Raw genomic sequence first — 18,212 nt, 5'->3', positions numbered from 1 at the left:
CTGCAGATGTTCATGTTCCAGTTAATAGAGGTTTGCTTTGAACTGGTGCCTTCGGGAGAGGCTTTCCAGAAGGAAGGAGTTTTGCGCAGTCTTTTGCCTCGCAGGCATTACTAGATAATTGTGGTGAAGGGAGACTGTATCTGAGCCAATGTTGCTGCTTGTCATGGCTAATAAATGACAATAAGGAAACCATCTTTCACTGAAACGTCGGTAGAAGGACTACATTTAAAAGGCAAAATTTGTGAGTGAAATGATAGGAACTCCATTTCCCTGACACGTTTTCTGCTTTCTTCCCTTTTACTCTTTTAGCAATCTGTCCTTAAAGACTTCTGAAGCCTAACAAGACCCAGCAGTGAAAGTGAGCTAATGTATTAGCCATCTTTTCCTAAATTAAAAATGAAGCAAAGTAAGAGAACAAGCATACAAACTGAGCTCATGAATAAAAATGTAGGCTTGCAAGCCCAGTGAGCTGACGTTCCTGTGGCCCCGGTGTAATTTTTGATCTTCCAATGTCTGTGTCTACCTGAGGATTAAAAATATTTAGGTTGTTGCAAAAGGGCCTAAGGAATGCAGGGAGGGAGTTTTCTCATTGGCGAGGCTGATAAGAAGTTTTAATATTTATAGTTCACTTTTTTTGTTGTTGTTAAAGTAATGCCACTCTAAAAATTGTGGTTTCTACAAATCATTAGTCAGGAGGCCTGTCTAAGCCTCCAGGGAGGGATCAGAACTCAAGGTTGGGGTGCTTTGCAAGCTCTCTTGCCAGGGAACCGTGATAACCAGAGTTATGGATTACCGGCTGCAGAGGTGCTGGCAAAATAACCCTGGGCCCAGGAGTCGCATTTAGAGCAGGGTGCCCCAGAATTCTTCTGGAGATGCCTTTAGCTAGCTCGACTTTTATTTCAGAACTGTTGGAAATCTAAAGCCATTTCATCGTGAGGGTATATGAATCTCAAATAGTTACTGAGTACCTACCATGTATTGGGTTCTCTAATGGCTCCTGGGTGAGGGTTAGAACAGACTGGATAGCTAGATATTAGACAAGTTCTTAGATGAAGACCCAATTTGCCACCTACATCCCTGAGCCATGCATGTGCCACCTGCACTTTATTTCCTCTGTAATTGGGTTGTCTATTATTTTGCATCTGTACCCATTGGAGGAAGACCCTGGGGAGAGGGCAGGGACCAGACACGAAGAGTCTGCAGGAGCTGGGTTCTTACCCTGATTCCAAGGCTGAAGACTTTAAAAAATTCTACAAGTCCTGGCCGGGTGCGGTGGCTCAAGCCTGTAATCCCAGCAGGCTTGTAATCCCGTGGCCTTTGGCAGGCCGAGGCAGGCAGATCACCTGAGGTCGGGAGTTCGCGACCAGCCTGACCAACATGGAGAAAGCCCATCTCTACTAAAAACACAAAATCAGCCAGGTGTGGTGGTGCACGCCTGTAATCCCAGCTACTCAGGAGGCTGAGGCGGGAGAATCACTTGAACCCGGGAGGTGGAGATTGCGGTGAGCTGAGATCGCACCATTGCACTCCAGCCTGGGCAACAGGAGCGAAACTCCGTCTCAGAAAAAAAAAAAAAAAAAAATTCTACAAGTCCTTCATTAAATTAAAATGAGTTCAGTATTTCCCAAGAAAATCAGGGGAAGGGTTCTCTGTTAATGAAAGAAAAGCGTAGCATCTGCTCACTGCTCAGGCATGGAAAGGTGTTGCCCTTATTTTTGGTAGCCAACTGCCAAATCTCTTCTCTGGAGACCCGGTCCACAACTTTGCTTGGCTGCTGCCATTCTTAGCCATTTTTCAGGTCAGTGGTATGAATTACACGCGTGTTGTGCCGCCATCACCACCATCCATCTCCAGAGCTCTGCACCTTGCAAAACTGAAACTCCATACCCATTATACAGTAACTCGGTCTTCCCCCTCCCCAGAACTGACATCCACCATTCTACTTTCTGTATGAATTTCACCACTCTCAGTACCTCATATAAGTGGAATCGTACAGAATTTTCTCTTTTTGATTGGCTACTTAGCATCATGTCTTCAAGGTGCATCCAGGTTGTAGCCTGTGTCAAGATTTCCTTCCATCTGAAGGCTGAAGAATCGCCCATCGTGTTCACACACCACCTTTAATTTAGCCATTCATGCGCCAATGGACACCTGGGCCGCTCCCATCTTCTGCTGCCATCCTTTCCCGAATGTGCAGTGCATATCTCTAACCTAGTAGTTTCCAAATGACCAATAATATCATGCGTGGGTTAAACATCAATTCAAAATACAAGACAAACCAAATGATTTTAATGTAAGATAATAAATATTCATTAATATGATTTCAGATTTCACATTGCAACTAGCTTTTCAGAAACTTTCATATATCAAATTGTGGTGTGGTACCAAAGACTATCCACAATTTTCTGAAAATGCAAAAATGACCCACGCATGATATTATTGGTCATTTGGAAACTACTAGTTCACTGAATTATGCAGATCTTTCAAGTATCGACACATTTCATTATACCCTCTCATCTAGCCCCGTCTGCCTCAGCCACCCAGTGGCTTCCTCCCTGTACCAGTTACCTACCTTGAAGGATTTTTCTTTTTTAAAAATCAATGTTTTTTTTCTTTCTTTTTTTTGAAACAGGGTCTCACTCTGTCACTCAGGCTAGAGTGCAGTGGCGTGATCATATCTCACTGCAGCCTCAACCTCCTGGGCTCAAGTGATCCTCCCACCTCAGCCTCCCAAGTAGCTGGAACCACAGACATGCATCCCCACACTAATTCCCTGGCTAATTGTTATTTATTTTATATTTTTTGTAGAGATGGAGTCTCACTATGTTGCCCAGGCTGGTCTCAAACTCCTGGGCCCACGTGATCCTCCTGCTTTGGCCTCCCAAAGTGCTGGGATTGCAGGCATGAGCCACCTTTCATGGCCTAAACCCAGCATTTCTAAGAGCCTCTTCCTGTGCTTCCTTTAACCAACCCCAGGTTTCCATGCATCTTTCAGGACTCAGTTGGATCCTGCCTTCTCTATAAAGTCTCCCCAGACCTTCCTGAGCTTGAAGTGACTTTTTCTTCTTTGAAATCCTGCAGCAGTTATTGTCAGCAACCATCTTTCTGGCAATGAATCATGTACTGTTTTATGAGATCTCTTCTGTCTAGAACCGTTATTGAAACGTTTCATTTAACTCTTCATATGTATCTTGTCCTGCTCTAACGAGGTCATACACTCCACAGAGCGCATGTGGCATCCTGTGTATCTTGGTGCCTGGCTACCGTTTCTCTCCACGTCTGCACAGGACCCTTTGCAGAGGGGCTTCATACGCATTTTTAATATTTCCACTTAAAAGTTATGAACTTGATTGCACTTTAATTCAGTGAGGTAGCTGAGCAGGAGCCAACTTCCTAAAGTATTTTTTCCATGCTGATTTCTTTGTGAATGGCTTGAAAAAAATTGCCATCTGGAATGTAAGAGAAAGAAATCTTCCTGTTAGCAGCCAGGGCTAATGGGCACATTTATCTTTGAGAGAGACAGGAGATTACTATTTAAATGTCTTATTTTTAACTTCTGCGTTTCAGTTAAAGCATTCCTATATATAGTTTTGAATGAGGAATTTGGCAATAACGGACAGTTGGCAGAAAACCCAGAGATGATGCTTCCACTGAACCCCATCTGATTAGAGGATTTCTTGACCTTTCCAGGCCTTAAATCACTATTGAATGCTTTCTGTTGTAGGAGTTCTTTATGTTAACTGTTGTTAATGAAAGCTGTTAGAAACTTAAACATGCCATTTGGTCCAGGTTTTAAATGGACATTCTGTTCTGGAATTGCTTCCTCCACAGGGGTGGGCATGGTGTGCAGCCTTTTGATTTATTCTGCCTTTCCCCAGTCTCCGAATAAATAGGCATCAGTAATGCATGTAAGAAACAGGCCCCTGACTTTCAGTGACTAAACAAGTAACATATTTTTCCTCACACAGTAAATACGGTGGTAAGCATTTGCGGGAGTTGTGTCAGCTGCTCCATGATGTCTGCAAAGATCTAGGCTTTTTTCTTTATTTCTATCTTTTATGTCTTCAGGCTTGTTTTGTCAAACAGCTTCAGGCATCCCATTCACACTAAATGCAAGGAGATGGATGGTGGAGTGGGGATGAGGCTTCTCCGCTCTTGGCTATCCCTTTGATCAGGAAAGCAGAAACTTTCTCAGAAGCCCCAGCAAATATTCTCTTCCATCCCTTTGGCCACAACCGGTCACATGGCCACCCCTAGCTGCAAGGGAGGCTGACAGGGTCCTTGGCATTCCACATTCAATAGAGGAGGCTGCAGGGGAGAAGGAGGCCAGTAACTTCTGTCATTCATGCTGTTGGCCACAACATACCCCTTGCTTGGAAAATTGTATAACAGTTTAATTGTGTAATTTCTACTCAGTGGCTCTTCACATCCTCAGTGTTAAAGTCGTTGTTGAGTTGAAAAATGATACTTGCTTCATAGGAATTTTGTGCCTTCACATTGACTTTCAAACTCCTGTGCAGGAAATCTTAGTTTCTTAGCTGGTAACAGCTATAAAAGAGTAATATATATATACATACACACACACACACACACACACACACATATGCATACCATTTGAGGGTCAGTTACAACATGGTCTCTGGCCCCTAAATACTCAGCGTTTGTTTCCTAAGAAGAGGGACATTTTCATATCCAATGTAGTTAAGTATAGTTATTGACAATAATATGTTTAACATTGTTAGAATATTTTAATTTATTATTCCTACCCCAATTTTGTCAGTTGATCCAATACATTTCTTTTTGGTGTTTTCCGTATGGAATACAGTCTAGAGTTTGGTATTGCATTTTGTTATCATGTCTCGTTAGCCCCTTTAATCTGGAACATTCCCTGTGGTACTGCTTCTTCTGGAGCCTCTTTCTCCTGCTGCCTCACGCTAACATTTTTTTTAAACATTTTGGTCTCAGGGCCCCTTTACACTCTTAAAAATTACTGAGGACCCCAAAGAAACTTTAGTTTCATGGGTGCTATTTATCAATATTTACATTAGAAATTAAAACTGAGAAATTTAAAAAGTATTTTAATTCACTTAAAATACCAATAGTAAACCCTTTACATGTTAACATAAATAACATACTTTTATGAAAAAATAACTATTTTCCAGAACAACAAAAAAATGTTTAATGAAAAAAGCAGCATCGTGTTATATTTTTGCAACTGATTTTCATGTCTGGCCTAATAGAAAACAGCTGGATTCTGATTTCTGTGTGTTTTCTATCTGTTGCAGTAAGTTGTTTTGGCTGAAATATGTGGAGAAAATCCAGCCAAATCCAGATATGTAGTTGGAAAGGGGAGGCATATTTTAATATCATTTTCAGAAAATTGTGGCTAGTCTTTGGTACCACACCACAATTTGATATATGAAAGTTTCTGAAAAGCTAGTTGCAATGTGAAATCTGAAATCATATTAATGAATATTTCATATTGTCTTACATTAAAATCATTTGGTCTATCTTGCATTTTGAATTGATGTTTAACCCACACATGATATTATTGGTCATTTGGAAACTACTAGTTCATTGAATTATGCAGATCTTTCAAGTATTGACACATTTCATTATACAACATCCCCAAATCACTTTTGTAAACATCACCACTAATTTGAGAAAAATCTCTTTAAGTACTGGGAAGCTCTCAAGTTCACAGCGACCGATAACAAGTTTTCCAAAATTCCGATTTATCTTGAAAGCTTGAATTTATCATTTGATCACTTAATTTCCCTCAAAGTGATAGATAGGCTTACTTTCTTCATTTTCAAGAAAATGTCTATCATGTCCCCGAATCTGAGTATCCACAGTCACTCTTTCTTTGAAGCAAAAATGGCATCCCACTCGGGAGGCTGAGGCAGGAGAATGGCGGGAACCCAGGAGGCGGAGCTTGCAGTGAGCCGAGATCACACCACTGCACTCCAGCCTGGGCCACAGAGCGAGACTCTGTCTCAAAAAAAAAAAAAAAAAAAATGGCATCCCATGAACAAAGGGGCTAGTTGAGCTTGCAACTCAAACACTCGTGTGGCACTCTTCCTGAGAACAACGTGCAGAAGTGCTTCATGCACGCTTCCCATCTCACCCAGGGAGTGTGAAAAAGATGACTCATCAACATGGAGGTTCCCTACACGTAATACTTTTTCCCGCCGGCATTGTTGAGGACATCTTAAGTGAAATGGTCTTTTTACTTTTCTGCCTTTGTTTTCTTCCCTGAGTATGTGGTGGTGGAGAGCATGTGGGCGCCACTGCCTCTGATTCCTTGGCCCTCACTTTAACTCACCATTGCTTTGGTTGCGTAGTGCAAATGTCCACACAGTGAAAGAAGGCAAAAAACATCCTAGTACTATAATGAAGATCGTTTTGATAGTGTAGACCCCACGAAAGAATCTGCAGGCTCGTGCTTTGAGGTGCCAGCTGCCTTAGATGACAGTACGGTTCCAGCCCGAAAGGCACTTTGGAAGTGTCTGTTTGCTGTTGACTTTGCCCTTTTCTTTCTTTCTCTCTCTCTCCCTCCCTCCCTCCCTCCCTCCCTTCCTTCCTTTCTTTCTTTTCTTTCTTTCTTTCTATTTTTGACAGAGCTTCACTCTTGTTGCCCAGGCTGGAGTGCAGTGGCACGATCTCGACTCCCCGCAACCTCCACTTCCCAGGTTCAAGCGATTCTCCTGCCTCAGGCTCCCGAGTAGCTGGGATTACAGGTGCCCGCCACCAAGACTTTGCCCCTTTCTGTGTCTGCAGGTCTTGGCCCGGATAACTTCACTTGAGGAGGGAAAAATTAGATTTTTTTTTCTTAAAGAATTGATCCTTTTCTTTTTGCCTGTATTTTTATCTCCTATAATATAGTGAATATGCAAGGTATGATTAATATCATCGCTTTAAGAGAAGAAAAAAAACAGACAAACTCTTGATATATACCAGACTATCTTGGTTTGCTGCGGCTGATCAAATGAAACAGTCTGTTATGGTTTTACGAATTAGAATTATCACAGACTCTCTTCTAATTTAAGGCCCCTGTGTTAAAATGTTAATAAGAGATGGTGAATTGAGTCAGGTCGCAACAGTACATTTCACGAGGATGAAATATTCAGCCAAGGCCTCTCTGCAGTCCAGGCAGACTGAGTTCTGCCTGGTGCGCTCTGAGTTCTGATTAAACTGTGTCCCCATATCAGGGGCTTCCTGTTTCTTGCATCCTTTACGCTGAGAGGGGACAATAGTTCTTTCTAAGCTTAGCTGAGGCTGATCGGCCATCTTCGCGGTAGAGCTTTTAATTACCTGCGGCAGCCCTGGAAGGGGTGATGAGCAACAGAGCAATCAACACGTGAGCAGCACATGTTGGCGCTGATTAGCGCGGCTGGTTAGAGCCAGGACTAATGAGGCCGAGGTCACAGACTCGGCCCTGCCACCCAGGTAGCCCGGCCACGCTCCAAACGGCCGCTCCGCCCGGTCGGCTGCCTCACAGATGCTCGCTGCCGTCTGGAAAGGGGCCAGGGAGGCTCGAGCCAGCAGCCAGCACAGGCTCTTTGTGTTTAAAACCAAACAAAATAAAAACAGGTTCTCTAATGTACCACCCCCTGTGATCCTCTCTAGGAATATCAGACTTAATGATTTAAATTTAATTTGTTAGCCATTTGGTGGTTAATTTTTTTTAATAAAAAACCTAATGATTTATTAGCATTCTTATAATAAGCAACACTTAATATCTATTCACGAGAGTTCAAATGGATCAACTATTTAATTTCTTAATAAAATGAATCAGAAAAGTATTACTTAGAAGAAACTCCATACTGTGAGCATGTTCTCTGCGTGTTTTCTGACCTTGGTTCTCCTGTATTATTAGAGCCAGGAATGGAGGGAAATGAAGCTGATTTCGGCCTTTCCCCCGCAGCTCTGCCTTCCAAGAGGGAGAGGCTGAGGGGAGGGCATGGTGGACTTCTCATTTAATTTCCCAAATATCACAGACTTGTAACGACTCTATGCTCCTCTCCTTTCCACCGTTTCCCTGGTGCCGTTGACAGAAACAGGCTGGCCCCAGGTCACACCCAGGACACACAGAGAAAGGCACACACTGGCATGAGAAAAGTGCCGGATAAAAATATGCGTATAAATACGTCCAGCCCTTCGCTGACTCTGAACATCAGTGCTCATGGGCACATTTTGATTAAGCAGCTGCTACCGTCTTTAAAGGGGTGGGAGCAGGGAGGAGAGGGTTCTGAAAGGCGTACGAGAGTCACAGGAAAAATGGGTGAGGAGCAGCATGGCCACACGTGCCTCCCCACACACAAAAAAGTGAGGCTCTTTCCCAAACAGCAGTAGCAGATGGATCCAGAAGCATCACGGCCAGGCATCGCTGAGTCACGGTGAACGCGCCCAGAAGAGAGGGTGGAGTGTGCCCCTCCTGCCCCAAAGCACCTTTGGCTAAACATTGTCTGTTGGGTGGTGAGTGGGGAGGAGCAGAGTGAACAGTCACTAAAAGCTAAGTCCAAGCAGCACACGCTGAGGCCTGGGCGCGGGCTCCAGGCTTGCTGGGTTTGCAGCCCCAGACGCGGGTCTCAAAGCCAGCACAGATCACAAGAGCAAGTCCAGCAGCTTCACCAGGGAAGAGCAAAACGCTGCCTTGGAAACGCATTTTAACTGATGAAAGGATTCTTTGTTTTAGCCACTGATGGTAGTGCAAGTGAACTTCAGGGCACTCGAGGTGCTTTGGCCCAATTAGGAAGTCAGCCGGAGCCTCCCGTCGCAGGCAGCCACGGCACCTGCTGTCTGATGCGTTGCCAACTTGCTTTAGTGCGATCACTCTCCTGCACCAGGATGTTTCAATTTAGACTCCTGCTCTGTCAGGACTCTGAAGACGCTCATTGTCTGGGAGTAGGCTTCCTGCCTGCTACCTCTCTCCTCCTGCCTCTCCTCTCTTGGACACAGCCGTGACATTGCTCACCGGCCAAGTGAGTTGTTAGTGTCCCTCGGCTGCGGCTTGGCAGGTTTCCACTCTCAGAGGAGCAGCAGCAGGGTTTGCAGGCGAAGACTCTGGACTCTTTCAATGCAAGCCTGGCACCTTGGCACTGGGAGCGCTGGAGTTCTTTGTGAGTCGTCTGTGTGGCCGGCATGGCACAGTCGTTGCTGGAGAATATTAGAGTTTAGAATCGTATCTCCAATATTGCTTTGTGGATAAAGACATGCAGTTAGGACTTAGGGAGGCTTGCACAACTTTAGAGGTAGAACTGGGCTAAGAACTCAGGTTCCCCAGCTTGGAGGCCGGTGCCCATACCAGGACACTGGGCCAAGTGACATGGGGTCTTGGGATGGCTCATGAAGCTGGGTGCTAAGGCAGGTAAATGGGAGCCATAGTCTGTGGCCCTCCACCATGCTGGCTTTCCAGCCGCCCTGCTCCTGCCTTCCTACTCCTGATGCCCTGACCTTGCTGGCCTGTTTTCCTTCTTGAACGTTCCTTTCTGGATTGGCAGCTGCGCTTGCTATTTCTCCTTCCCAGGTGAGAATTCTCTCCGCCAGCTCTTCCCAATGTTTCCTCCTTCTTGTCTCCAGCACTTCTGATCAGACCCCACTCCTCAGAGGGGCCCGCCCTGGCCCACCCTGTCTACCTGCACCCCCAAGACCCCCACCTCCCAGTTACCATCAGGTCACCCAGTTTCTTTCTTTACATAACTCTTTTGTCTATTTGTCTTTTTGTTTTCTGTTTGTGCCCCCCAAAACAGCAGGGGCCAAGCCTGTTTTATTCCTGCTGACTCCCTAGTGCCTAGAACAGTGCCTGGCCCAGAAGTTTTGTTTTTGTTTGTTTGTTTGTTTTCTGAGATGGAGTCTCGCTCTGTTGCCCAGGCTGGAGTGCAGTGGTGTGATCCCAGCTCACTGCAACCTCCACCTCCCGCATTCAAGCAATTCTCCTGCCTCAGCCTCCCAAGTAGCTGGGACTACAGGTGCGTGCCACTACGCCCAGCTAATTTTTGTATTTTTAGTAGAGATGGGGTTTCACCATGTTGGCCAGGCTGGTCTCAAACTCCTGAGCTCGTGATCTGCCTGCCTTGGGCTCCCGAGTGTTTTTAAATAAGTAGGTATTAAGTGACTGATTGAGTAAAGGGATACACTGGGTCTATGGAAGTCTTGATCCAAAAACGCTCCATTGTCCAGTCAGACTCCCTTTTCCATCTCCAGGGCAGACCAGGGTGTGGTATAAACTGACTCCACTTCTTGTGTGTAATACAGTGTGCTTCCTAGAGAGGGCGTCTGTCATTCCCCCCCAGGGGCTGCTTGGCATCTGTGTGGCAGGAGCCATGCTCTTCCCTGCTGGGAGCACCATCCCGCGGTAATCTTTGTGCAGGATGCTGTTATGAGAAAGACTTGGGACTTTGTCCCCACTCTGCGCCCGCACACCCCAAACTGGGAAGGTGCTGAGAGACCAAAGATTGGCTCAGACAAGTCCAGCTTGGCCAGTAGATGACCCTATTGAGGGCCCTCCTGGGTGCCGGCAGTTCAGCTCTAGACGTTCGCACTGCTGCCATCACTAAGCGAAGTCTGGCTCCTGGCCTGCGGTGTGTGATGAGACTGCCTTCCTGGGAGGTTCCCAGATACTCTCAGGGACACATGCTCCTCGCTGGGCCCCCGGCCTTGTCTCCCTGCCCGGCCTTCAGGGTTCAGGCAGTGGACATCCACCCTACGTGACCTGGTGGGACACCTGTCACAGCACAGACGCCCCTGCAGCTGGGCCACGCAACAGCCCTCGGGCCTTCCTGTCTCAGAGCAGGGCTGACCGCAGCCAGGCCCATTGCAGCGGAGGCGGACTGTGAAAAGCTAGACGCTGGGCTTGGATCCTCTCCTGGGTGGGGCAGGCACTGGGCACCCAGGTCAGCTCCGGTTCCTGAGAGATGGCAGCCCTGGAGTCAGAATCAAGGTGTTAATAATAGCGGAAATGATGGTGGGGAGGGGGCCGAGGCAGTAACATAGGAATGTTGTGCCCAGACCGTTTATTCCCCGAAGAAGACCACCAGAGTCCAGAGTCAAAGCTAAGCAGCAAGGATCTTTATTACAGGTTCGAACCTGGAACTCTCCCTCGCTCGTGAAACGAGACGGGCAGGAGAGCTCCCCCACTCAGCTCCGAACAATGTTATATAGTCTAAGAAAAGTGGGCATAGAGTTATTATACAAATCAGATATATGATTGGCTAGTGTTTGAACAAGGCGATTTGGCTAACTATGATTGGTTCCTGCCATTTCTGATATTTTGGTTCAAACTTTGAGGCGGGAGAGCAGGTTTATGGCAGCAAGAGTTTATCTTACTTAAACACGTCTTGTGACCTTGCCTCAGAACTTACAAAATCTCTGGTATGTGCAAAACAAAATCTCTGGTACGTGCAGAAAACCAGGTACTCACAGAACTTACGAAATCTCTGGTATGTGCAAAGATTAGAGAGCAGAACAAGGGTGTAGCGGGTGGGGGGCGGGTACACATCTATCTTTGTGTCCTTTCATTTCTCCCTTCTCATAAGTAACTGGATGTCCAATCTTGGATTTCCAGAGTCTTATAATATAGCCTCACTTTCTGGGTGCAGGAGAGGCTGGTGATGGCTACGGAGGACCATTAGTTGGATGGTATCAAACCTTTCTCTGACAAATTGTAAAATTTTATTTACCACACAGGGGCCTATAGTGAATAGAAGTAGTAAAGACATTAGGGGGCCTAAAAGGGGTGCCAGAAGGGAAAACATTGAAGAGCTCCACCAATTGTTAGCGGCTGTAGTGAATTGTTGCTTTTTCATTTCTAAGCTTAGTTCGTGTAGGCGTTGGACTCTTTCCTCAACTAACCCTGACTCATTTATATAGAAACAGCATTCTTCTTTGAGGAACATACAGGTACCTCCTTTCTCAGCCGTGAGTAAGTCTAAGGCTCTGCGGTTTTGAAGGGTGACCTATGCTAGGGAGGTGAGCTGCCGCTGAAGGGAGGCTAGGGAATAGGCAGAGTCTTCCATAGCAACAGAGAATTGTTGTAACAGCTTGTCGTTTTCTATCATGGAGTGTTGTAGGGCCCCTCCTGCTAACCCCGCTGCGACGACAGAGGTGGTTAAGGATATTCCGGCAATTAGTGGTAGAAAAACTGCTCGTCTATGTCGCGCAGTTTTAGTTGGGGCGGTCCCTGCCCAGCCTATGAACTCTGCCGGGGTTAGCAGTGTCAGTCGGGGAACTAGGGTAACAGGGATACACAACTGTCCGTCAGAGATGCTTTTGGACAGAGTTTTTAACAGAGTCATATTACACCAGAAGAACACACCAGGGGGAGCATATATGGGACTATTAGGGTATGTAGCCAATTGGTTACAGAGGCTGTTGCTAAATGCCGAATAACAATAGGGGTATTTCTCTTGGTATGGGTCACGGTACAGGGCTACATCGGGTATCGTGACTATCGATGAGTTAAAACCTATATGGTTTGTGGGAGGGGAGGATAGAGGAACAGCCGTTAATGGTGGTCTTCCTAGGGTTGCACACATAAAGCAAGAGGACAGGTCGCCTAAACCAGTGAGGTTGGCGAATGCTAGCCCTTCCCGTAATAAAGTTAGCCAGGAGAAGGGCTGCAAGTCTTGTGATAGCTTGGTTTCTTGCCTGTGGATTTGTGTGTGGATTAAGGGTTGAATCTGGACTAGACTTCTCCACAGATATAAATGGCTACCGGGCCAGGTACTAGTTGATGAGTAATATACTCCCCCATGTTGTGGGGTTGTCCACCGAGAGTCCCATGGGTCTCTAATTATCCAAGTGTAAGTGACGGGAGACTCAGTTTTGTAAAAATACCACCCTTGTCGTTCTCTCCAGTATCGGACAGAGTGCGTCTTACAGTAGCTATATGGGCAACCTGCACTCTGGTGCCACCAATAATTTTTACAATTATATTCAGTTTGATCATATTCAAAACAGATCATGGGTATTGCTGGTTGGGCAATCTGGAACCTAGTGAAATTGAGGTAAACTATAGTATTACACCCTGGGGGGGGCAGTCTGCGCTAGCTAGCAGTTTACCCGCTTGGGGGGTTTCCCCGGGGTGAGTTTTGTTCTCATAGAGCCAGAACCTCCAGACATAGGGATTAGACGGCGCAGCAGTGAGGAGAGTCAGATGCATAAGGCATAAAAGCATAGGTAAGCTAGACATGGTTACGGCTATGGGGATGATGGCGCAGGGTTAGCTTTAAGGGATTGTTCTTAGCTTTGTCTACAGTCCATGTAACCGGTGCTCCAGACGGCTCGAGAAGGTCGGATGTTGGGTCCACTGGTTTGACGTGTGTGTAGTGGATCCACGAAGCGATGCCTTCTACTTTGAGAGCGGTGGGAGTAGTCAGGAGTACTTGCAGTGGTCCTTTCCACCTGGGTTGAAGAGTTTCTTGCCGGTGGCGCTTGACTAGGACCCAGTCTCCCGGCTGGAACGGATGAGGCGTCGGCGGAGGTCCTGCCTCGTACAGTTCTCGTAGTCTGGGCCAAATTTCCTGGTGAATTTTCTGTAAGGCTTGTAAGGAGAACAGGAGCTCAGAGACATTTTCAGTTTCAGGTTTGAGTAAGTCATCTTTTAGACTGGGGACCAGGGTTGGGGGTCTGCCATACATGATTTCATATGGTGTGAGGCCCAGTCTGTAAGGGGTATTTCGGGCCCGGAACAGAGCGTAGGGGAGAAGTACTACCCAATTAGCGCCAGTCTCCATGGTCAATTTAGTTAAGGTCTCCTTCAGAGTCCGATTCATCCTTTCTACCTGTCCTGAGCTTTGGGGCCTATAAGCACAATGTAATTTCCAATTTGCCCCCAGAATGGAAGCCAAATCCTGACTTACCTTAGCAACGAAGGCTGGTCCATTGTCTGACCCTATTTGGACGGGAAAGCCATACCTGGGGAGGATTTCTTCCAAAATTTTCTTTGCTACAACCTGAGCAGTTTCTCTCTTAGTTGGGAACGCTTCTGTCCATCCTGAAAAAGTATCTACAAAGACAAGTAAGTACTGATACCCATATTTTCCAGGCTTTATCTCAGTAAAGTCTATTTCCCAATAGATACCAGGCCTAGTTCCTCTACACCTAATTCCTGCGGTGGTCTGGGTTTGGGGGCAAGCGTTGTTTAGTTGGCAGGCTTTGCAATTTGTTGTGACATCGCTGGCCAGTTCAGCTATGCGCCTGATTCTAAACTTGGCGTGCCTGATTAAGTCCATCATTCGCCGGGCACCCAGGTGGGTTGTCCGGTGGATGTGTTCCAACACCTGCCGTCCTAATTTTTCTGGTAGGATGGTTTGGTCATTTATATCAGTCCACCACCCATTTTTAACCTGTTTTAGGGGAAGCGTGTTCATCCATTCGCGATCCTGTTCGGTATAGTCGGGAAAACATGGCAAATTTCGCGGGCCAGGATCGGGGAGCTGGAGCGCGAGGAGCTGACTGGGAGCTTTTGCTATGCTCCTTGCGGTTTGGTCGGCTAAGAAGTTGCCTCGAGCAATTGGCGTAGTTGGTTTCTGATGCCCAGGGCAATGTACGATAGCCAATTTCTTTGGTTTCCACAAAGCAGTTAATAGAGCTAGGATCTCTTGCTTGTTTTTTATTTCTTTGCCTTCGGCTGTTAATAGTCCCCTTTCTCTGTAGATGGCCCCATGTATGTGCGCAGTAGCGAAAGCATAGCGGCTATCCGTGTATACTGTTAGTTTTTTCTCTGCCCCTAGGGTGAGGGCCTGTGTAAGGGCTATCAGTTCGGCTCTTTGGGCCGATGTCCCTGGAGGCAAGGGTTCCGCCCAGATTACCTCAGTCTCTGACGTTACAGCCGCTCCTGCATACCGCTGGCCTTGGTGGACATAGCTGCTGCCATCAGTGAACCAGGTGAGTTCTGTGTTGGGGAGCAGACGATCTTGCAGGTCCTCCCACACCTCATGCACCTGAGCCAGTATCTCAGTGCACTCATGGGACGGGGCGTCCAAGTCTGGATTTGGCAGCAGTGAAGCAGGGTTTAAAGAGGTTGGGGGCAGAAAAGTTATTCTGAGGGGGTTTAACAGCAGTCCTTGATAGTGGGTGAGCCGGGCGTTACTCATCCATCGGTCCGGCGGCTGCCGGAGGACGCCTTCAATGGCATGCGGGGTTATAACGCGCAACTCTTGCCCCATGATAAGTTTATCAGCGTCTCGGACCATTAGGGCGGTTGCCGCGATTATCCGGAGGCAGGGTGGCCAGCCAGCAGCCACTGAATCTAATTTTTTTGACAAATAGGCAACTGGCCTCTGCCAGGGGCCTAGGTACTGTGTTAACACGGCTTTTGCAACACCCTTACTTTCATCCACGTATAAGTGGAAGGGCTTGGAGACATCAGGGAGCCCCAGCGTGGGGGCTGATAACAAGGCAGTTTTGATTTGCTGAAAGGCCAGCTCAGCCTCTTCCGTCCAATTGAAGGGCTGCCGTTCCTTTGTTGCCTGGTATAGGGGCTTGGCTAACTCAGCAAATCCGGGTATCCATAACCTACAGAACCCTGCCGACCCCAGGAATTCTCTCACTTGCCGTGTTGACTGGGGTCTAGGGATGCGTAGGACTGTTTCCTTTTGGGCTTTGGTTAGCCAGCGTTGCCCCCCTTTTAATAGGTACCCCAGATAAGTTACCTCCGACTTGCAGATCTGAGCCTTTGTTGCTGAGGCTCGGTAGCCTAGCTCCCCCAGAGTCTTCAGGAGGTCCTCAGTCCCTCGAACACAAGTTTCCGGGGACCTGGCCGCTATTAAGAGATCATCAACATATTGCAAAAGAGTTATTTCAGGGTGTTGCCGCCGGTACTCACCCAGATCTTCATGAAGGGCTTCATCGAACAGGGTTGGCGAGTTCTTGAACCCTTGTGGCAGTCTGGTCCATGTTAGCTGACCGTTGATGCCCCTCTCAGGATCCGTCCATTGAAATGCAAAGAGTTCTTGACTTTTGGGAGCCAGAGGAAGGCTGAAGAAAGCGTCTTTTAGATCAAGAACGGTATACCACTGTTTTTTGGGATGTAAGGCACTCAGAAGGGTGTATGGATTGGGCACAGTGGGATGTATGTCCATGACCCTTTTATTAACTTCTCTTAAATCCTGTACTGGCCTGTAGTCCGTACTGTTGGGTTTACGAACAGGTAACAGTGGAGTATTCCAGGATGAGTGGCAAGCCTGTAGGACTCCCTGGTCTAGGAGTCGGCGGATATGGGGCGTAATTCCTTCTCTTGCCTCCGGGGGCATAGGATATTGCCGAACCCGAACCGGGTCCGTCCCTGGCTTAACTTCCACAAATATGGCAGGTTGATGTTTAGCTAGCCCCAAGCCCCCAGTTTCTGCCCACGCTTCAGGGAAACGCTGGAGCCAAGAGTCAATTCCCTGATCGGGGGGCTTTTGCTCTTGATGGAGTCGGTACTCATCTTCTAAGGTGACAGTCAGGATAGATATTGGCCTGTTTTGGGAATCAGTTATCTTGGGCCCTTCTGGCTCAAAGTGGATTTGGGCCCCCATCTTTGTCAGCAAGTCCCTCCCTAGTAGAGGGCAGGGGCTCTCTGGGATGACTAGGAAGGAATGGGAGACTTTTCCCGTTCCTAAGTCTACAGTCCTCTGGGTTGTCTAGGGGTATTTTTTGATGCCTGTGGCCCCGTGGACCCAGGATGTTTTCTTAGACATTTTTCCAATTGGTTTGGTTAGGACTGAGCGTTCCGCCCCAGTATCGACCAAGAAGCGAACTGGGGACCCCTCCACTTGCAAAGTTACCCTGGGTTCGGGGAGGGGGTCCGAACCCCGTCCTCCCTAGTCAGAGTCCTGGGTAACGAGTACGGAGGTAGGGTTAGCTGGTCTCCGTTTCTTTGGGCAGTCTTTAATCCAGTGGCCACGTTCCTTGCAATAAGCACACTGATCTTTTTCTAATCCTTGCCTAGGGCCTTGCTTTTTCTGCTTTCTGTTTTGGCCATTTCCTGCCTGGGGGAAAGCTGCTACTAAGACTTTGGTCATTTCTTTGGTTGCCTTGAACTGTTTTTCTTCTGGAGTATCCCTATTATTATAAACTCGCTGGGCCATCTGAAGGAGGTCCTGAATCTGCTTTCCCTCTAAACCTTCTAATTTCTGGAGTTTTCTTTTAATATCTGGTGTTGCCTGGTTTACAAAGGACATTACTACCGCTGCCTGATTTTCCGGTGCTTCCGGGTCCATAGGGGTAAACTGTCTGAAGGCTTCCATTAATCTCTCTAAATACACAGCGGGGCTTTCTGTCTTACCTTGTAACACAGAATATACTTTAGCCAAATTGGTGGGCTTGCGAGCTGCAGCCCGGAGACCCGCCATTAGAGTCTGGCGATAAATGAGCAGTCGTCCCCTACCTTCTGCCGTGTTGTAGTCCCATCTGGGCCGGGTCAAAGGGAAAGCCGCATTAATGAGGTCAGGATTTGCAGTTGGCTGGCCGTCATCTCCTGGAACCAGTTTTCTGGCCTCAACTTGGATTCTTTCCCGCTCCTCCGTTGTGAACAGGATTCGGAGGAGCTGTTGACAGTCATCCCAGGTCGGCTGGTGAGTAAACATGACACTGTCTAACAACGAGGTTAGATCTTTGGGATTATCTGAGAATCGAGCATTTTGGGACTTCCAATTGTATAAATCACTGGTGGAAAAAGGCCAATACATGAGACGGGAGAGCCCGGTATCATCGAGCGATCCTATTTCTCTGAGAGGCAGGGCTACAGTGGAGTCAGGGAGTCGGGAAGCTTGGTCCCGCTGTACGCGGCCTCGTGTTCGGCCGGCCGGCCCCCCCAGGTTACTTTCGCTCTCGGCTGCTTCCGCTTCTCGGTTTCCCTCTACGGAAGCACCACCCTCGGGGACTGGGTCCTGCGGGATAAGGTGCGGATATGGTGGGGGAAATGTGGGTTCTAATGTTAGGGGGTCCTGGCTGTCCGGCAGCACAGGGGCCGAGGGAGCAGAGGGAGTCTTTTGTCTTGTAGGTCGCGTTACTAGGACTTTGCAGGGCTCAAGGATGAATGGAGTTATCCAGGGTGGTGGGTTTTCCACAAGATCCTGCCACACTAGAATATAAGGAATTTGATCAGGATGTCCTGACTGCCCTGGCAGGAAAATCTTAGTTTTTACCTTAGTAATAATAGAGAGACAGAAAGTTCCTTCGGAGGGCCACCCTACGCCGAAAGAGGGCCACTCCGAACGGCAGAA

The 18,212-nt window shown here is 47.4% G+C and overlaps 1 protein-coding gene across 2 annotated transcripts in view; it reads left to right on the top strand.

Moving 5' to 3' along the window:
• Nucleotides 1-18,212, top strand: part of DCTD (dCMP deaminase) — an 86,900-nt gene that overhangs the window by 29,056 nt on the left and 39,632 nt on the right. The gene's annotated exons all lie outside the window — the stretch shown is intronic.

The sequence above is a fragment of the Macaca fascicularis genome, chromosome 5 (assembly GCF_037993035.2).
Source record: "Macaca fascicularis isolate 582-1 chromosome 5, T2T-MFA8v1.1".
Taxonomy (NCBI): Eukaryota; Metazoa; Chordata; class Mammalia; order Primates; family Cercopithecidae; genus Macaca; species Macaca fascicularis.
Note: the sequence above shows the minus strand (reverse complement) of the source record. Positions and strands in the feature narration are given on the sequence as shown.